General features: G+C 43.9%; 1 protein-coding gene across 1 annotated transcript in view; it reads right to left on the bottom strand.

The window, feature by feature from the left end:
• Positions 1 to 21,017, bottom strand: part of PAIP2B (poly(A) binding protein interacting protein 2B) — a 69,031-nt gene extending 48,014 nt beyond the window's left edge. Inside the window, exon 1 of the mRNA XM_044663031.1 lies at positions 20,956 to 21,017. The gene's annotated coding sequence lies outside the window, so the exon portion shown is untranslated. The remainder of the gene's footprint in view (positions 1 to 20,955) is intronic.
• Between the last annotated feature and the right edge of the window lie 528 nt (positions 21,018 to 21,545).

Below are 21,545 nucleotides of genomic sequence, written 5' to 3' on the forward strand. Positions count from 1 at the left end.
GGCTATAATCTTTCGGTTTTCGGCCATAATCTTCTGGTTTTCGGCCATAATCTTCTGGTATTCCTTTTCAATCTGGTCATTTCTTGTGTTCAATTTGCTTATCAGTTCATTTGGTTTCTGAGCCTCACTTTCCAGTTGCAAGATTCTACCTTTTAAACTGTTATTTTCTTGCCAGATCTCTTCCATTTTCCTCAAAATCTCAGTTTTGAACTCTTCCATAGCTTGTGAGGAGTTTTCCTTATTTGGGGAGGGTCTGGATGCTTGTCTGTTCTCCTCCTCTGTTTGCTCGGTTGTCTGGATTTTCTCTGTGTAAAAGCTGTCGAGTGTTAAAGACTTCTTTTTCTTGTTATTATTCTTTCTCCTCTGAACTTCCTGTGACTGAGTAGCCATCATTAGCCCAGCAGCTTCTCAGATTTATCCTCGCGCTCAGTGTCTGTCAGCGATCTATTGGCTCCTGAGGTCTGAGTTCTGGTTTTTTCCAAGGTCAAGCCCCCTGGTGGGCCCCCTTGCTTGATCCTCTGCTGGAGGTTCCTTTACAAGTCTTAGGGCGCTGCTTCCACAGTCGTATACCCGTCTGCACTGGTTCCCCACTTAGGCTTTAGTTCCTGGCTGTGTCTGTCTCCACCCACGCCTCCGCAGTGCCTGCGCTCTGCTCAGCCTGTGCTCTGGGCCCAGCGTCCTGCTCCCGCGCTCAGATTTCGCGTGCCTTTTTTTGGCTTAATGGGGTCCTAAGTCTTGCTGCTCTCAGGAACAGGTCCCGGAGCTGCCAATGACTCGATGGGTGCCCCAAACTTGCTCTATTTCTTTTTAGTTGGCTTCGGAGCTACAGGTGTTGTGTGTGGAGGGGGTGGGGGTGGGGCGGTTGCTCAGCTCGCGATTTAGTGAGAGCCCTTTATAGCATGGAAATGCCTCGATTCCACGTACCTTCCACGCTGTGCCCTGTTGTGGGGTTCCTCTGTTCGTCTGGACTTGTTTTTATGTCCCCTTGAGGAGTTTTGTGTGTTTCGGTCAGGAGAGGTTAAGAGCTGCTTCTTACTCTGCCGCCATCTTAACCCGGAACCTCTTTTTCTATATATTTTTAAAAATTCTTTGTTATATGGAATGGATGGAGACAAGGAAAGGGGAATATAGAGGGAGAAATTAAGATATCAATAAAAGTTTAATTTTCAAAAAAGATTCCTTGCTACATGCTTTGTTACTTCATTCCTAAAGATCCTTGTGTTCAATGCAAAAAAAAAACTGATTTTGACACTAGACAATGAATGCATGTAAAAACATTTATTGAGTACTACTATGTACAAAGCACTGTGATAAGTGCTAAAAGATACAAACAGAAAGGCAAAGCCAATTCCTACTCCAGAATACACCAGCCTCAGTCTCCTCCAGCAGCAAGGATTATGAGTACAGGCCACTAACACTGCTGAATTCCTTCTAGAGATTAAACAGTAAGAGAATTCTTGAAAAACTTGGGCTGCTATCCAAGAAAACTGTATTCTAGAACTAAGAAGTCAGCAGTTCCAGTGATAGTGAGAGGTGCTCTGTCATAGTTCTCACAATGGAAACACTGTAAATAATTACTTGTCTTTTTCTTATTTATTACAGTTAATAAATTGTATAGCCAGTAACTTTAAAGTTTAGTTAAATTTAAGAGATTAAAGATTTTGCTTTATGGAGATATTTGAGGAATTGTTTATAGGAAAAGATATTCTATACTCTGCCAAATAAATAATACTTAGTCATCTGGCAAGGGGCTTAGAACCGATTCACTAATGAATGAGAGGTTCAATTTTAGTAATTACGAGGGCATATCTAACATGCCCTGGATGAACCTGGTAGCAGGTTCAGGGTAAGATTACTCCAAAGAGTGCACAGGTGAGGGCCAACCTTAAAGTTCTGAAGGTGAAATGACAATTCATACTTTAACATATAATCTGTTTCTTCTTCTTTGGATATTGAAATGTTCACTTTTGTTGATATCTGTCAAATTCACAATAAAAAAAATTGTCAAAATTGAGAGCCCCTGTCAAATGCTCTTATGTTCCCTATTCCACACCTTCTCCTAACATCTTCACTCATCCTCTTCTCTTGCTATTCTCAAATAAAGGGGTAGTCCTCTCCTTTCCTAAGGATGCCACCTCCTCTTACTGGACCCTTGATCTTATCCTAACTCCTTCCATCCCCTCCCTCTCATCTTCTGTATCTGCCAGAGTACTGGCTCTTTCCCTCAAACTACTGCCTGACACCTCTTCTCTTTATGGCCTCCTGACTCTTCTGTCACCACTCTCTGGCTTTTGACACCCCACTCCCTCCTCCTCCTGGAGAGCCTCTCCTTCCCCTGGCTCTCCTCTCTCTCTCATCACTGTTTCGGCTTTGGTGCCATACCCCCACCCATCTCCGGCCTCCTAAGTATAGGGAATCTCTCACTGGACGCTTTGTCCTGAGGAGCTCAATAATGTCCATGCAAATAACCAAATTTTAAAATTCTCATCAGAATTCCACCTCTCACACCTTCGCCTTCTTGGACTGATATCACATTGGAACAAAAAACTCCACAGGTCAAAAACATAGGGGTCATTATTTTCCCTCATGAATCGCTTCATCTTCCAAAGTTTCTGATTTCTCATTGAGACCCAGTACCCAGGCACAAGCTGTCAAGCCCTATCCAATATAGTTTCACAACTTTTCCTGATCCTTCCCCTCCTCTATGTTCAAAGCCAACACCCCATTCAATGTTACATAATTAACAATTCACCTTTCCACCAATGGCATCAATCACTCTACTAACCACGGGCCATTTTACTAACTTAGGGAGTAACAGGTAATCCTCAAGTTACAAAAATTCCAAACTCTCCTCCTCCATCCTCCCCACTGCCATGAAGTTATTATGAAAGCATAAAACTTTGAGATAATCTATAGGTTCAAAAATGAAAGGGATAAGCTATACAACTAGCAGTAGTTTAGGGTAGCTAAAATGAGTAAGAAAGGTCTAGACTCTTAAGTATGTGGCAGCCTTCCTGCTCTCCCAAATCTCTTCCCTGATATTGTGTGAAATTCTACCAATTAAAAGATTCATTTGTATTCCATAAGAATTAACTTTAAAACCACACCCACTATTTTAAATTAGTTCAATCACAGGATACAGAAGCCTAGAAGTCCATCTATTATTTCTAATAATTGGCAGAGCCCAGTGATACTATAGTTCAGCAGGGGAAAGCTGATGCCTAAAGAGAAAATGCCAAGAAACAAACTTGCTGAATCTGAATGCTTTGAGTCAGCCACTGAATCCAGGAAAAAAGAAGGCAATTCTCTCCCTCATCATTCTTGTGCCACCTGGTTCACAGGACTACAATCCAAAGAGTATTACTGTTACATCAGGAGGTAAGAGGCTTCTGGGGCCTAGCCTGGGAACATAACTACCAATTATTTACTGTACTTTACTCCCCCTCCCACATTCTGCCTTCCAGGTAAACTGGACTGCTGACTCATGCCCTACATCTCACATGGAGCTTTTGCATTCTGCTCCCACCCCCAGAAGGCACTTCCACTTCACCTCCCCTTCTAAGAATCCCAAGTCTCCTCCAAAGACACAGTCTATGGGGAATCTCCTGTGATCTCCTTGGACCCTCTCAAATTATCAGCCATGTACTCTTCTATTTCCACAGTAGAATCAAAGTTCTTTTAGACGAAGGGATGTGTTGGATTGGTGGCTTTTCCTTTTTGAGGGGAAGGGTCTATATATCCTCTCCTGACTATAAACTTCACCTCTACCCTGGCTGTATTCCCACCTGGGAAGATGCCTCTGCCCTTGCGGCTCCCTTCTCTGATTAGAGAAATTTTCTCTAGAACCTCTCCTGGAAGGAAGTGCCTAAAGCCTTCTCCATCCAGCCTTCTCCACTTTGCCCACTTCTTCCCTTTTCCAGATTCTTGGCACAGTGCCTAGTACTCAGCAGGCCTTTAAAAAATGCTGGTTGAGGGGGCAACTGGGTAGCTCAGTGGATTGAGAGTCAGGCCTAGAGACAGGAGGTCCTAGGTTCAAATCCCGCCTCAGCCACTTCCCAGCTGTGTGACCCTGGGCAAGTCACTTGACCCCCATGGCCCACCCTTACCACTCTTCCACCTATGAGACAATACACCGAAGTTAAGGGTTTAAAAAAAAAAAATTTAAAAAAAAATGCTGGTTGCCTGGCTTTTATGTGCTGTTGTCACCCATTCAAAGTAAGCTCCTTGCAATCAGGGACTGTCTTTTTGCTTGTATTTGTATTTGCCTGTTCAGCACGGTGAATGGCACTTTAAAAGAATTTAACAAATTCTTAATCTATTACATCCTCAGGCCTACTGCAGTGCCTTACAGATAGCAGTCTTTGACAAATGCTAGTTGGACTGGAATTATAACTCCTCCTAATTTGAAAATATACTCTGAGATTCAAACAACCATCTTACTCTGACACCCTAAATACAAGAACCCCATTCACAAGTTGAGTCCTGCCTTGATGACCAATTTATGTTAAAAACCAAGCTTTAAGTCAGCTAAGGAACATTTCATATGGTCACCAAATAAATCGATGGCAGAGTCAATAAGAGAAATGAATAAGTTAGGTTCTAATTACCATCCCTTCAAAACACTAGCCTTCAGCTCTGGCCCTTAGAGCAGGAGGGGTGCTCCCAGAGCATGTACTGCTTCTCTACTCTCCCTGTTTCATGTGGGTTCATCTAGGTAAGGGCCCAGAGGGCAAAAGCCAGACCTCCTATGTCTAGACTTCTTTCCTACAGCTCTTGGCACATGCCATGTACTCAATAAAAAATACTTGGTGGGTGGATGATCTAGAGCAAGGGCCAGCGACATATGGCTCTTTCTGCAGGAGCCATAAAATCCATTTTTTTTTTTCAGGCGCTGTTACAGGAGCGCACTGTGAGCACTGTACGGCTCTCACGAAATTACATTTTAAAAAATGTGGCATTTATGGCTCTCACAGCCAAAAAGGTTGCCGACCCCTGATCTAGAGCACTGTGTAAGTCCTGAGAACCCATTTTCATGGGAAGCCATCATTCAATGAACAGTCAGAAGTCCACCACGCCCTTCCCAGTTTTGAGCCTTTGTAAGCTCACTAAGTAAACAGCTCTCCCTAACTGGTTTGGGGATGTCATCATCCATCCAATAAACTAACCAATCAGGAACATTTGATCAAGACTCATTACAATTTGACTTTCAAAAAGAGAAACACTTCCACCCACTCAATACTAGTAATTTTTGGCACTTTGTGACACCAGTTCAAGAAATGTGAGAACCAGATGACACTGGAAGCTACCAAAGGCTCTCCATGAAATGGTGCATTGGCACAGAGACCTGCTCTGGTGAAGTATCATAGCTAAAGGAAGGTCCTGGCAAGGATCCCAACAAATATTCTACAGAGACAGACCTACATTCATAAGATTAAAGACACTTTGGAAAAATGTGTTCTTATCTCCCTACTACAAGACTGGTCAAAAAAAAAAAAAACCAGCCCAAGGGCTTCTCCCAAGTAGCCCCCACCCCACCCAAGAGGGGCAGAAGAACTGCAGGGCGTGCTGTAATGGCATGAATCATGATCACCGATAGAGGTTCCCTTTAAAAAACAATCACCAAAAGAAACCTGGCTCTCTCCAGGCTCCAAGGCCTTGGAACAATTGTCTGAGATCTTGGGAAGGAAAAGAGAAACTGACCAACCAAGGGCCATGTTATTGTAGTCAAAGTTCCAAAACTGGAATTGTATCCTGGGCTCCCTATCCCACCTCAAGAAGATAAGAGAACCCCTTCATCTGTCTCAGTGAGCTCCTCCGAGATCTAGGATGGGCTCCAGACCCAACTATGACTTCACACTCCTTGGTCAGAACAGTTTGCCAGATCCGTCTAGACTGCAGGCTCCAGCTCCACCCTTCCTTTTAGCAGTGCCAATTCCCCCCCTTCCTGGGGGGAAAATAGGGCAGATGTCAGCTTCCAAGGAGGGAATCCACCCTAAATACCACATGTCCCACCAAATTAGCCCTAGCAAAGCTTCCCAGCACCATTTCTGAGTCTAGCAACAGCAGAGCAGTGGAAATTGGGAGGTTCTCTCTATCCCAAAGAAGTAAACAGACAAGAAAAACTGGCTGAAGCAAAACTCTTCCATGAAAGTGGCAGGTGTGGCTTCTCCTTTCCTCTCTTCTCTCCTTTCACAAGGAGAGAGCAAGAAGTCCAGAGAGGAAGGTTCTTTTCCCCCATTTAAAAAGGATTAGCACCTACCTAGGATTGTTATGAGAATCCAAAACATGAAGAGCTTCAACGTCAAAATTAATTATTATTATAACCACGTTTATCTTGCTACACCCTTATGAGAATTACTGACCACAAAATCATGAAAGGTTGTCATCCCCTCTTTCACAAACAAATGACAAGTAAATAAACTCTGTGCTATGACATCACCCATATCCTAAGATCCCAGCTGTGCAGCTGGAAGTGGCCTCTAATCCAATCCATTTATTTTACAGATGAGGACCCAAGGGAGGTCACTGGCCAGCTCGAGTATGAGCACCATGGCTAAGTCCTCAGCCCTCTTCCAAGTGCACCATAATGTCTTCACAGAGCAAAGATTCTAATGAGGAAAAACTGAGGCCAGTGGAAATGTTTGAAGGAGCCAAAGGGCCCAAGTTTGAATCCTGGGCTACTTAACCCATCTGGACCTCAGTTTCTCCTGTAAAATGATGGGGTTGGTCAGGATGGTCTCTAACATTCTTTCTAGAGCTAATTCTTCTACCCTGAGAAGTCTATGAATTAAACACAAGAATTTGTTGATAACCTATCAAATAACCAACCAAGACATGTGAATATTCAAAATAGTTCTCATTTTCCTTAATTCCACAAATACTCCATCTAATAGGGGGGTGATTTTTTTGGTCCAACTCTCCCTTAGTGATTTGAATGTGAAAAGGGGTTCTGATGTGTCACTGATAAGTTCACTCTTCATATGGATTGTAGACATGGGCAGTAGATGGTTGAATTTTACACTACCTTTTTGCTCCAAATCTACATGTTTCTAGAACTTCATGACAATCAAATTTCCTAAGTTTCTTGGGAATTGTGTTTTTGTTATTCTTTTTTTTTAAACCTTTACCTTCTGTCTTGGAGTCAATACTATATATTGACTCCAAGGCACAAGAGTGGTAAGGGCTAGTGTAAGGGTGAAAAAGGGGTTTTATGGGTACAATATATTAAAAGATGGTCGCCAGAGGATTGAACTATTATCAATCCTCAATTAAGAATAATCTCAAATCAAAATTGACGTTTATGGAAGTTTATTTACATGAGAAGAGAGAGAGGAAATAAGGAAATAAGAATCTATCCCACTAATTAATCCAGGTAGATCTTAACCCTCAGCCGAGAGTTAAAGGGCCTGAGGACCAGAGATGAATGGAGCAAACTTCATTCACAGAGTCTATAAAAAGAAGTTTCTTAACAGAAGTTCAGGAAGATTCAGTCTTCAAACTCACCACGTGGAACAGTCTTGGTCACAAATGTAATAAAGGAATAAAGAAAAGGTAAAATGGGGGTTTTGGTCCTTTGGTGGGAAAGGAGGGTGCAATAGTGGATTGAGGTGGTAAGAAGAGATGTAAGGGAATGGCTGAGTTTAGGGAAATAGAGGACAAGGCAGTATAATGAACGGTAAGGGAGATGATGAGGTAATTAGGGGAGGCAGCTGCAACAGGGAGACACTGGACTAGAGACAGAGGTTACTGGGGAAGGAAGGCTGGACTCTTCCAGGGAAAATGGTATTTTCCACAGACACAAAGGTTAGGGCCAGTCAGAAGTGGTTTGAATCTGACTAGAGGGCTTTCTAGTCAGTTTCTCAAGTCCACAAAGGAGTCTCAAGGCTCCTCCCTGTCAGTGAAACTGAAGAGTTTCCAGGAGGAAGTATAGAGACAACTACTTCCTCCCAAGATGGATGCCTCCAGCTTCCCTCAGGAAAATAGAGAATAATTCCTTCAACCCTCACTTATCGTCAAGCCTATGATTTAGCAAAGGTTTTGAGTAGGTAACAACGGGGTTTATTAAAGTTTCAGGGTTGATTATAAAGGAGAGAGGGGTACAGGGTTTCTCTAACAGCTGCTAAGGAGAAGCTCAAGGTGGGGGAGGGTCACAAGAATGGCTTGGACTGAGAGAGAGCTTGCTCAGCCAGGGAAGTTTGGCTGCCCTTGAGGTTAGGGAGTACTAAAACAATAAAGCAAGGGATAGTTTGTTTCAAGGGTAAGCTCTACTTGTCTATGGGGAACTAAATTCTCAAAGTCTAATTGCTACAAGTCCAAAATCCACCCTTCTCCCAAAGCCCACAGGAAAATCAGGAAGGTAATAGGGGAATGATATGGGGAAGATCAGGGAAGGTCCAGAGAAGTTAGCTAAACTCCAAATGTCCAAAGACAAAAGCACAGATTCGAGGCAAGGTTTCCACTCAAAGGCAGAGCCCAGTTCATCACTCTGCTCTCCACAAGCTTCTGGGACCAACTGTAACTTTGTCAGAGTTCTAAGGTTGGCTAACTGCCAGAAGTTCTACAGTTAGTTTTTGCAGGGTAAATGCCTTGATTGCATCTCTGCGTTACAAGAACCAGCAAAGCTCCCTCAGAGGTCCCCTTCCCAAAACCAGAAGCCACCTCACTCACTCAACTCCCTCTTTTAAAGTGACTTATGTGTCACTTCCAGTGCCTTCCCCTAGCCTGCATGTCCAATCACAATGAATGATTCTCATAGACCACCTAGGGGGCTGGTCAGTTGATTCTGATTCGTCACTCACTCTAGCACATGTGGGTTAGGACCTCCCAAAATTGGAGGTACTCTCACCTTTGGTGATTAAATCTAAAGATGGGCAGTGTAGACAATCTAATTATCACACTAGGCAATGGGGGTTAAGTGACTTGCCCAAGGTCACACAGCTGGGAAGTGTCTGAGGCCAGATTTGAACCCAGGACCACCCATCTCTAGGCCTGGCTCTCAGCCCCCTGAGCCACCCAGCTGCCCCCTGTTTTTGCTATTCTTATCAGTACTCAACACACACACACACACAAAAAATGAGATTGCTTTTTTCTCTAGGGGCTAAGCCAAGGATGGCTTTTTTTAAATCTTGATTAAACAAAGATACAGATTTCCAACTAAAAAGGGAAATCCTTCATTTCATTTGTTGCATTATTTCCCTGCAATAGTTTTTACTCAAACTTCAAGGGGAAAGAGCTAAGTAACAAGGAAATAAGTTTTACCAAGGACTTAATGGATATGCTTAGGCCAAAATGTGAGTTAAACTCCTACCCTTCTATATATCCAGGACTAAAGATAAATTTTTTTAACCCTCGTTTTTCTGCCTTCAAAACAACTCTGAGACAGAAGGGCAAGGGCTAGGCAATTGGGTTTAAGTGACTTGCCCAGGGTCACACAGATACCAAGTGTCTGAGGCTAGATTTGCTCCAGGCCCCATCCACTGCTCTACCTAGCCAGGTCATTCAACAAGCAACTAGGAGAGGCCTCTTGCAAAAGGAATGTTAGCTGAAATTTTAAGAAAGTCAAAGTCCAGAAAGGATTTGCTCAAATGCTTTTGATGACTCATCTCACTCAGCAAAAATCCCAGTACCTTGCACAAAGTCCCAAATAAAGAACTTTAAAAATTTAATCTCTGACATGGCACAATTTCAGGGAGAAGCATACCATTTCTGCTTTGGGTTGTAACTAAAATTTAGTTTTAGTTAAGAATTTTGCCAGCCAATTTAACTAAACAGTTAAATGCAAACTACTCTGGAACTTTACTTGGAATACTTTATTTGTAAACGTTTGAAAAGAATTTTTTAAAAATCTCCTAAACCTCTATTTTAGGGTCTCCTAAGAGAAAGTATTCAGGTTTTCTTCACTAAATAAAAGTAACAATTTTACTCATTCACTCAACAGGCATTTATTAGGTAGTTATGTGCCAAATATAAGGCAAACAGAAAAACCAAGTCAGGGCCAGTTCTCCAAGAGTTTATATTCTTTTCTTAAAATTAAGTTTCTTTAATTAATTAATAATATTTTCCCATGATTACATGATTCATGCTCTTTCCTTCCCCTCCTCCCACCCCCCTCTCATAGCCAACATCCACTGGGTTTTACATGTGTCATTGATCAAGACCTATTTCCATATTACTGATAAATGCTCTAGAGTGTTCATTTAGAATCTAAACTTTAGAGTCATTACATCCCCAGTAATATCCCCATTGACCAACGTGATCAAGCAATTATTTTTCTTCTGAGTTTCTACTCCCACAGTTCTTTCTCTGGATGTGGATAGCATTCTTTCTCAAGTCCCTCAGAATTGTCCTGGATCATTGCATTGTTGCTAGTAGAGAAGTCCATTACATTTGATTGTGCCACAGGGTTATCCATCTCTGTGTACAACATTCTCCTGGTTCTGTTCCTTTCACTCTGCATCAGTTCCTGGAGGTCTTTCCAGTTCACATGGAATTCCTCCAGTTCATTATTCCTTTGAGCACAACAGTATTCCATCACCAACAGATACCAACATTTATTCAGCCATTCCCCAAACAAAGTGCATCTCTTCATTTTCCAATTTTTCCACAAAGAACGCAGCTATAAATATTTTTGTACAAGTCTTTTTCTGTATTATCTCTTTGGGGTATAAACCCAGCAGTGGTATGGCTGAATCAAAGGGCAGGCAGTCTTTTTACATCCTTTAGGCATAGTTCCAAATTGCCTTCCAGAATGGTTGGATCAACTCACAACTCCATTAGCAATGCATTAATGTCCCAATTTTGCCACATCCCCTCCAACATTTATTACTTTCCTTTGCTGTCATGTTAGCCAATCTGCTAGGTGTGAGGTGGTATTTCAGAGTACCAAGAGTTTACATTCTCACAGAAGAGGATAATGCATCAAAGAGAGCAGGGGACAGGAAGGTGTACTTTGGTGAATAAAGTCATAGGATAGTGAGTATAGAGCAATTATTTGACACTTCCTTTCCAGAAATGGTAACAATGATTTGATTATTGTTGTCAGAGCTGATGACAACATGGTGAGAAGACAGTGGGAAACAGCAGCTTAGAGGGCTGGGCCTGGCAAGAAATGGTAATCTGGAAGCCCAGCTGATCCACAGTGAGTGATGGCAGTAGAGCCTGGATCACAAGAGCATAGCATAAAGATAAAACTTGGGGTCAGGCTAGAATGATGAGAGGTAGCCAATAAGAGGTCCAGAGACTGGCACAAAGCATTAGGGAAACAAATGCAAAACTGAAACAGTCCTTGTCCTTGAGAAGCTTATGTCCTATGGGGCTATAAGCCTCTAATAAAAGTCTCTCCAAAGTAGTTCAGTGTAAGGGAGAGGGATCAGACTAAGGCTGTTCTCAGAATCAGCACCTGAAGGAAGTCAAAGATTCCAAGAGGTGGAAATGAAGAGAGATGGGATGGGATGGGATGAAGCAAGTGGCTTGGCTCAGCTAGAATGCCTGAAAGAGTGAGCAGCAGTAAGCCTGGAAAGAAAGTCAGCAGCCAGATGGGTGAAGGCATTAAATGGCCAACAGATGAGATTGCATTGGGCCACAGAGGCAAGAGGGAGCCACCAGAACCTCCTGGGAAAGGGAATAACACGATCAGACCTGGGCTTTAGGAGCTGATCATTGATGCTGCTGTGCAGAGGATGGATGAAAGAAGAGAGACTGGAGACCTGAAGACCAATCTATGCAGTACTCTGGGCAAAAGGCAGCAAGGGTCTCAAATGGTGAGTTGGCTCTGTGATCAGAGATAAGAGAAGAATGTGACAAATGTTGTGGAGATAATTTCACAAGACTAGTCACCTGAAAAGATGTGGAAGGTAAAGGAGAAGCAACAGTCAAAGATGACTCAAACTGGGAAACTTGAGTGAACAGAAATGAAGGTGGAATCCTCAACAGTAACAGGGAAGTTAGAAATAGAAGGGGAGGTGGAGCAGCTAGGAGGTCTAGGAGGCCCAGCCTAGAGTCCAGAAGATTCATCTTCCTGAGTTCAAATCTCGCTTCAGACACTTACTAGCTATGTGACCATGGGCAAGTCACTTAACCTTGTTTCCTTCAGTTGCCTCATGTGGAAAACAAACTGGAGAAGGAAATGGAAGACCACTCCAGTATCTGCCAAGAAAACCCCTAATGGGCTCTTGGAGAGTCAGATATGACTGAAAAAATACTGAACAACAATAGCAGGAGAGGGGAGAAGATAACGAACTCTTTGAATATACTTCTTTTACAATCTACAGAACATGCTGTTGGAACTGGTCAACTGACAGTTAAGCAAATATCACATGAAAAGAAAATTAAATCGGTTTTATAGGTAGGAGAAAGAAAGGGAGACTCCTACCCATTTCAAAAGTCAGTAAGTTATTTAATTAATAATCTCATGGTAGAGTCCCTTTTGCAACGTATTACATAATCCATTGGAACTGATTGTCATTTGCGATTCTGGATGGTATGGAAATTTTACATGATCGTCAACATACAGCTTCACAAACCTTAACATTATAACAAAAATAAATGTAATATCATATGAAATAGGCCCTTGCCAAGGCCTACTTTTCTATATACCCACATATTTATATCATCCTGTCTCCTCCAGCACATGGCCTCTTCTAATATCCCCAGTCTCCCTTCTTTTCAATCTCTCCCTGTCTACTGGATGCTCCCCCTTCTCTACCAACATGCCCATAACTCCTTCATTCTCAAAACCCCTCAGCTGGTCCACCTACTCCCACTCTTTTATTGCTATGTGAGAAGGCCATCTGCAATAGGTGCCTCCACTTCTTTTCCTCTCACTCTCTTTGGAACTCTCAGCAATCCCCATCCTTCTTGACTTCTCTACAGCCTGTGACACTGTCCATCACTTTCTTCCCCTTGATAATTTTCTTCTCTCTAGGTTTTCAGGACACTGCTCTCTCTCCCTATTCTCTTCCTACCTGTCTGGTCACTCCTCAGTTTCTTTTGCTGGATCTTCATCCAGGTCAGGTCCACTGTAGGTATCCCTCAGAACTCTGTCCTAGGCCCTCTTCTATGTCTACACTATTTCATTTAATGATCTCATCAGCTCCCATGGATTCAGAATACTTTTGACTCAGATTACTTTATTAAGAAGGAACCTTTTCATTGACCTCCACTCTTACATTACCAAGATGTCTTTTGGACATCTTAAACTAGATGTCCCACAAACACCTTAAGCTACTGAACTCATTTTCTTTTCTCCAAAACCTATCTCTTTTCCTATTTCTGTCAAGAGTGCCACTATCCTACCAGTTACAGTTTCAAAGCCTAGGCATTTTCCCTTGACTCCTCACTCTCTCATTCGAATACCAGATCTGTTGCCAACTCCTTCTGAGAGTCTATCATCTTAACATCTCTCATATGAACCCCCTTCTCTCCTCAGACTCTGTTACCCCTCTAGGGCAAACTCTCATCACCTCAAGCCTTTTATAACCTGACCCTTTCTATCTTTCAAGCCATGTTACATCTTACTCCAGGGCTTGGTATAGTGCCTGGCACAAATTAGGCACTAATTAGTGTTTGCTGACTTCCTCTCCTCTGAATACTCTTTGATCTGGCCACACTGATAGCCTCCTTGCTGTTCCTCTAACAATCTCCAGATTCCATGCATTTTCAATGACTATTTCCAGGCCTGGAATGCTCTCCCTCTTTGCTTCTGCCTGGGATTTGGCATTTTTCAGATCTCAGATAAAATCCTATCTTTTCTAAAGATGCCATTCCCATTCCCTTTAATCCCAATGATTAATCAATGATCCCCTCTATAATTTTCACCCATTTATTACTTGTACATACATGGGGTTAGGAGGTATGGAGAGAGGGTAGGATCTAGAGTCGAGATGGCCACAGTTCAAATCTAGCCTACTCCAGCTGTGGTAATAACTTTTCCTCAGTTTCCCTAAATGGAAAATAGAGGTAATAGTAAATAATACCTGCCTCCCAGGATTGCTGTGAGGATAAAATGAGTTTATATTTATGAAGCACTTCAGATATTCTAGAAATCCCAGTTAGCAGCAGCAATACTAGTAGTTGTTGTTTTCTGGATGTTTCTCCTGTTAGATTGTGAACTTGTTGAGGTCAAGGACTGTTTTTACCTTTCTTGGCATTCCTAGCACTTGGCATAGTATGTGGCACAGAGTAGATGCTTAATAATGGAAAAGAACGCTACCCACATTCAGAGGAAGAACTACAGGAGAGGAAACATAGAAGAAAAACAATCGCTTGAACACATGGGTTGAGGAGGACATGATTGGGGATGCAGACTCGAAATGACCACCCCAATGTGTAACTATCAATAATATGGAAATAAGTCTTGATTGATGACACATGCTAAAACCAGTGGAAATGTGTGTCAGCTGGGGTGGGGGGGGGTGAAGGGGAAAGTAAGAGCATAAATCATGTAACCGTGGAAAATTTTTCTAAAAAAATTAAAAAATAATAAAAACTTATTGACTTGGCTTGGAATTTCTGTCCCAAATATACACCCTGATGTACTAACTCAAAAGGCTAACCACCCACCACCTACATGGAGATGGGAGGAGGCAGGGATTCATGATCCAAATGAACAAGGTGTTACTATTCCCAAGAAAGCCTAACAATTCTCAGAAGTCATCAATACCTTCTCAAACACATTCTCTCTCATATCCCTATCCTGTCAGAAAATCTAAAAGGCCTGTCCCTAACTCATATACTGTTTCGGACCCATTAAAAAAGTTTCTGGTGGTAATTCAACTCTTGATTTGCCCTCTTACTCTGAATCCCTCTTGGAATTAATTTTTTTAAGTTCATATTAGAATTTATCAATAGTAAATCAGAGTTTCTCCACAGTTGCTTCCATGGGAAACAAAAGTAGCCTCTTCTCCCACAGCCTTATTAATACTGACACAAACACAGAGGATTATTAGAGCCTCTGTAACATAAATATTAAATTAATTTAAAATTAAATTTTAATACTAAGCATTAAAAACAAGACATCAAACTGTAATGAAGGCCCTATGTAATTCAGCAATTTATAATAAAATTTAGCAAGAACAATCAAATGCTATATTTATATATAACACAACAGAATTTGGGGGAGGAAACTTACCCAAAAACCCACAAGAGCAATGGGAGACACCAATACATACAAAAGCATTGAGAGATAACTGTAACTATGTCTAGATACATATATCTATACACATTGGGAGATACTGTCCTACTTCTCTTGATTCGAAGATTTGCAAAACTTCCCAAACAATTAAATTGCATGCCTTTGGTCACCTTAATTTTTATTAATCACAAAATATTGTCTGCAGAAACTGTGACCTTGCCCCATCTCACCAGGGGCATGCAATTCACATTATGCCACATATAATAGTCTGGCATGACAGAAAGTTATTACAATCCAAAAGGAAACAAGTGTGAACAGAGTAGCACATATACTGAGAACCAACAATGGGCTTACCCAGCCCAGAAAGATGAGATTTCTGTCCAAACGGATTTTAGAATCCCAATCATTGAACAACAAGCAGATCTTTTCTGATATGAGAAGACAGACTCCTCTACTAAAGGGACTTCTGGTTCCAAATATTAATCCCCTGGCTCTTGTGGACTTCTTCTTTGAAAATCTTTTTTTTTCTCTTTCAAATGAGAACACAATTTTTAAAAATGATAACTTGTCCCCAGGAAAAGTATGTATGGCCTCCTAAGAAGTCTTGACTGTAGAGTTCAATGAAAGGGGTGCAGCCAGGGAGTGGGAAGGCCCATGTTAACCCCAGCTGACACTCCCTGTGTGAAGCCCCTTCCTCTCTTGGGGCCTCAGTTTCCTCATTTATAAAATGAAAGGAACTAGCTGATACTCAAAGTCTAAATCTATGGTTCCAGGATTTTATTACATACACTTATTTTTTAAAAAATAAAAATTAAACTTGGGATCTTGGATGGTCAACATAGGGGAACACAACATTTTTAACATATAAATGGCTAGAGAAGAGAACTGTTTAATCCTCTGGCAAGGAGAAATTGGCATTGCCACTGCCAGATTCCCCAAGTGGCGCTAGATCAGAGACTTCACATGACAGAACTCCCTTTTGTAGACTGGCAGGCTGCTCTACTCAGTGAAATTCAATCCATACTAGAGACAGCTTTTACCAGAACTGCAATTAAATTTCCCTAACCTGCACAATTAAGGAATAGACTGCTATCCTGTGAAAGAGACAAGAATAGTTTTCTAACTATTTAATACATTTAAATATGAATAGAATTCCAATACTTCACAGATAGGAAGATTTTATTAATTGGTCATTTTTTGTGACATGCCTGTGGTCAGGAAGACCCTCAGCAAGTCTCTTAATCCTGTTTTTGTTTTTAAAATCTTACTCTCTGTCCTGGTAATGACTTTAAGATGGTAGGGTAAAGGCTAGCTAGGCAAACAGGGTTAAGTAAGTTGACCAAAGTCACACAGCTGGAGAGTATTTGGGGCTATCTATGAACCCAGGTCCTCCAGACTCTAGGCCTACTGTTATAGCCAGCGTGCTACCTAGCTACCCCTACTTCACCCTGTTTGCCTCAATTTCCTCATCTGTAAAATGAGCTGGAAAAGGTAATGGCAAACCACTCCAGTATCTTTGCCAAGAAAACCCCAAATGAGATCACAAAGATTCAGCTCTAACTGAAACCCAGAACATCAACTATGCACTAAGCACTGCCCTAGGCCTGCAAAGTCCTGAACTCTACCCTTGTAAAGAAACTTCTGCAGACAAAGCCATGACAAACATTTAGAGAGCAAGAGGAGAAAAAACTGTTCATTTCATGATACGGAGAAGTGAAATTTATAATGAGAACAAATAAAAATCGTACACATGATTTCAAAAAGCCCATTTCACAAAGATCAGGTGGGGAAATGTAGCAAGACAACAGCTGATCTGAAAAGGACCCTGGAGTTTCAGTTGACTTCAAGCTCAGTCTGAGTCAAAAGTCCAATATGGCAGCCCCAAAATATTTACAATCGAAGAGGAATGGTCAGGATGAGGGAGGTCATAAGCTATTGTATTCTGTGGCACCCCCAGAAGTGGATTACTGACTCCCTAAATTGGAGACTGGAGATTGATTGGCTGACTCCAGATCACAGCATAAGACAGTTAAGGGAATAGGGGAGAAGAGAAGCTGGGGGGAGGGGGGTGGCAGCAGTTATAAACTTACCCCACTTGCCCAAGACAACTGTCAAAGGCAATACGCTGACCTAGCGGAGAGGTACATAGGCTTGACATATGGGAAAACTTCCTAATAATGATAGTGTATAAAAGTCAAAGAGAAGGGGGAAGCTATGTCACTCAGTGGATAGAGAACCAGGGCTAGAGAAGTGGGTGGTCCTGGGTTCAAATCTGACCTCAGACACTTCCTAGATAAGAGGCATCGGCAGGCAATGATATCCCCCTTACTTGAAGCCTTGTTCAGGTACAAATTGGACTAGATGGCCTCTTGACTACTAAAAAAAGTTTCAAAAAGGTATAAAATCAACAAATCTGTCCAAAACTTTCACACAGGCCTTGATGCTGGAATAACTTAGGATGTGGACCAAAGTGAAGACAGAATAAAGGAGGGCATAAATGAAGGCTTATGAAAAATAAAAGGATTGTGTTCAATTAAAAATGACCCGCCAAGGGGGCAGCTGAGTAGCTCAGTGGATTGTGAGCCAGGCCCAGACACAGGAGGTCCTGGGTTCAAATCTTCCCAGCTGTGTGACCCTGGGCAAGTCACTTGACCCCCATTGCCTACCCTTACCACTCTTCTGCCTTGGAGCCAATACTGTGTATTGGCTCCAAGACAGAAGGCTAGGGCTTAAAAATAAATAAATAGAAATTAAAAAAATAAAAATAAAAATGACCTGCCAAGAGCAGAGGGTGTAGAGAAGGCAGGCTGGGGAGGAGAGTGGAAACTAGGGTTAGTAGATAGTGTGGACCCAAGACCTGGAAAACCCTAAAGCCAGACCAGACATGTGGAGTTGCTTCAGGCGGTGCAGTCAGTTTCTAGCCTCCTAAGTTTGCCAGAGGATATTATGCAGAAGTGACATCATGAAATTCTGGTGTGAAGGATCCTGAGTTCTGAAGGCAGGATGGAAAGGCAAGACAGACTTTCAGAATCCAGGATTCACCACTCCAGCATCTTCACAAATATTTGAGAAAATATCACCAGGGCAGAGTATGTTTCATACAACAGCACGTACAAGTAAATCTAAGTTTTGTGAGCAAACATTTAATGAGCTTTCTCCTTGCAGAGAAGTTCCAAGAAATAGGAAAAAACAATTTGAGAGTCTTTCTAGTATCATTAGCTTTAGTCTCTGTTACACAGGCTAGCAATTGGTCAAAGTAAATGGCCTTTTAAATGTTTGACTTAAATTTTTTTTAAACTAAATTTAATTATCAAGTTAAATAATCTGATATATGCAAATAAAGGCATAAAAGATTTTTTTTTAAAACCTTTACCTTCCCTCTTTGAATCAATACTATGTATTGGTTCTAAAGTAGAAGAGTGATAAGACCTAGGCAATAGGGATCAAATGACTTGCCCAGGGTCACACAGCCAGGAAGTGTCTGAGGCCACATTTGAACCCAGGACCTCCCATCTCTGGGTCTGGCTCTCAATCCACTGAGCCACCCAGCTGCCCCCAAGAGATTCCTTTAACAAATATGACATTGTGGTAAAATGGAGGAAAGGTCCTGGGTTCAAATCCTGACTGTCACTTCTTATAGAACCTCTGGGCCTCAGTTTCTTCATCTGTAAAACCACAGGCCTCCTCTAGCCCTAAACTTATGTCCCTAAAAGTTGGCTTTATGGAATTAAGCACAAACTAAACTGCTATGCCACTTACTCTTCCTAAGTGGACATTCTAACTGTATACAAGTTATTATTATTAAATTAAAGAAGTAAATTAAAGAAAGTGGTGGAGGCAGCTAGATGGCCCAGTGGATAGAACGGATCAGGTCCAGTTTCAAACCTGTCCTCAAGACCCTGGACAAGTCACCCTGTTTGCCTAGCCCTGGACCTTCTGCCTTAGAGTTAGTTGTTCCTAAGAGCAGAGGGTAAGGCTGGAGCAGGAATGAGTCAGGGGCCTGTTGGGAAGCTCCCTGGCCTGCATCTGCAGACCCAACCGGTCTCCCCATCCCTCTCCCCATCCGCCTGGCTTCTGGGCTCCTCAAACCTGCCCCACAATTCTGGGCTTATTCCCAGCGTTTACCTGGCAACGTCACCTCAGACTCGGTGCCCAGGGCTGCCAGGCTCAAACATATGGAATGTCCGGTAGCCTCTAGCCCGCCCCGCGGACACTCGCAATCCTAAACCAGTCCGGATTCGGTGCACTAAAGCTAGCAAGCGACACCTCGAAGAAGCGCCAAACAGAAGTGAATGAAGTGGCAGCCGGGGCTCTTCCGTCGAGAGCTCGGACAGACAGTGGTAAACAGGAGGTCCCAGCGGCGGCGGCGGCGCGGCTATTATCTGCCCGCTCCCATTCTGCTGCTAAGCAGGGACACCCGAGATTCGTCTGGTAAAACCAGGAGACAAAGCAGCCACTGGTTTCAGAGGACAATGCGGGGTTTTCACAAAAACACCCAGAGCAACCCCCCAGGAGACTCTGCGGTGTCCCACGCTCCAAATCCCATTCAGAAAAGAACAATTCCGCGTCGTCTGGTGGCAAAAGCACCGCTTTAGGTCCCCCCAAATCAGTTCAGAAATTCAGAGTCATCATTCCCGAGTCTCTATGAAAGCCTGGCCGGCTGCCCCGGGATCTCCACAGACAGATGGACAGACAGAGGCCCAAAGCCAACACTTCGGCTCCCATCCCTGTGAAAAGGTAAGCCTCTTGTCTGCGCGTGTCCAGAAGCCAGGGGGACGCCACTTCTCTCCAGTCCATTCATGCCCAAGCACATGGCCACCTCCTGGCTAACAATATCGAGCCTTCCGAGCCCACCCTGCGGCCCCTCACGCCCCCCTCCCACCAACATTCTATATTCTCCGCATCCACCCGTCACCTCACTTCCCGCAGCGGCGCTTTAAAAGGGGCAGAATTGGGAGGCTCCCAGTGTCCCCCAACAATTAATCTCCGCGAGCACCCGTCACCTCAGTACCCAAAGCGGCGCTTTAAAAGGGGCCGGAAGGGCTTCCCCCACCCCCAACCTCAAGTTCAAGGGTCTGTTTCTTCCAGTTCGGGGTACCCAAGGGTCAATTTCTTCCAGCCCCAAACAGCCAAGGAGGGAAGGAGAAAGGAAGGAGCAGGGAAAAGAGACTCAAAGTCGGGGGCCCCGGCTCCAGCCAGCCATAAGGGCTGAAGGGAACGGATGAAGGGAGCTCTTTGCCTCCCCCAAAAGGGACCAGAGCATCTTCCTCACTGGAGAAGGGTTCAGTGATTGAACCCGGCGCCTAGAGCTTACGGTTCGAGGCTGGCAGGGCGCCCAGAGAGTAAATTTGCAAGGGGTGGTGGACAAAGAGCTAGCAAGATCTGGGTTCAAATCCTGCCGTAGGTTTTCATAAGCAGTATGGCTCCGGGCCTCAGTTTCCCCATCAGTACAATCAGGAGGGCAGGGACCCAATGATCTCTAAGGTCCTGCAGTCCATCTACGATCCTGGAGTCTAGCCTCCCGCCTGACAGATAAAGAAACTGAGGCAGAGAGAGACTATAACAGACTCAACCAAGGAGAGTAAGTGCTGCTAAAGCAGAATTCACATTCAGGTCCAGGGAGCGCTTTTGCGAGCGCATCCCTATCAGCCCTCCCTCCAACTCGGGAAACGGAATCCCGAGAGCGCGCCGCAGTCCTGGAGTCGCGCCCGCGCAGTTCCCCTCCCCATCTGCCTCGGGGGCGCGCGCCGAGCCCGGGAGCACGCGGCTGGGGGCGCCCAAGCGGCTGGAGCCGAGCAGCGCGCTCCGCACAGGCCCATCCTCACCTGGGCCGAGAAGAGCCTTCTCTGCCCGCTGGGAGTCTGTCGCCCACGTCGCAGTCACTGCCACCGCCGCCGCGGCCCTCAAGCTCCCGAGCCCTCGCCGCCGCCGATACCACTCTCTCCGTTACCACACTCGGCACACTCGCTCGCACCCCGCCCCCGCGCCCGCCCTATTGGTCGGCGCTCACCGCCTCGCGGGCCCCATTAGGTCGAGGGGAATGCCGGTCAGCCCCAGTGAGGAGAACCCCGTGCTTGGATAGGTCAAAATGCGAGAATCTCCCCGCCCCCTCGGTTGGGCCGTTCCGGTTGCTGGTTGGTTATTGTAAACGTCATTCCGCCCCCTCACTCCGAAGCTCTCGTTTCTGGGGGTCCCCTCTAGCGTAGAGCACGGCCACTACGGAATGGCTGTTACTGATTGGCTAAAACTAAACTATGCCAATCCGGAGCTGGGATTGGCCCAGAGGCTAATACGGTCGCCACGTGGGGGAGGAGCCCGAGACAACTAGTACCTTGGGGGTTTGTTTATACAGGCGCCTGCTCAGGTCGTAGTTCTATTGGTCCAGGGGGCTGCCATTCTGATCTGGATCAACCAA

The sequence above is a fragment of the Gracilinanus agilis genome, chromosome 2 (assembly GCF_016433145.1).
Source record: "Gracilinanus agilis isolate LMUSP501 chromosome 2, AgileGrace, whole genome shotgun sequence".
Taxonomy (NCBI): Eukaryota; Metazoa; Chordata; class Mammalia; order Didelphimorphia; family Didelphidae; genus Gracilinanus; species Gracilinanus agilis.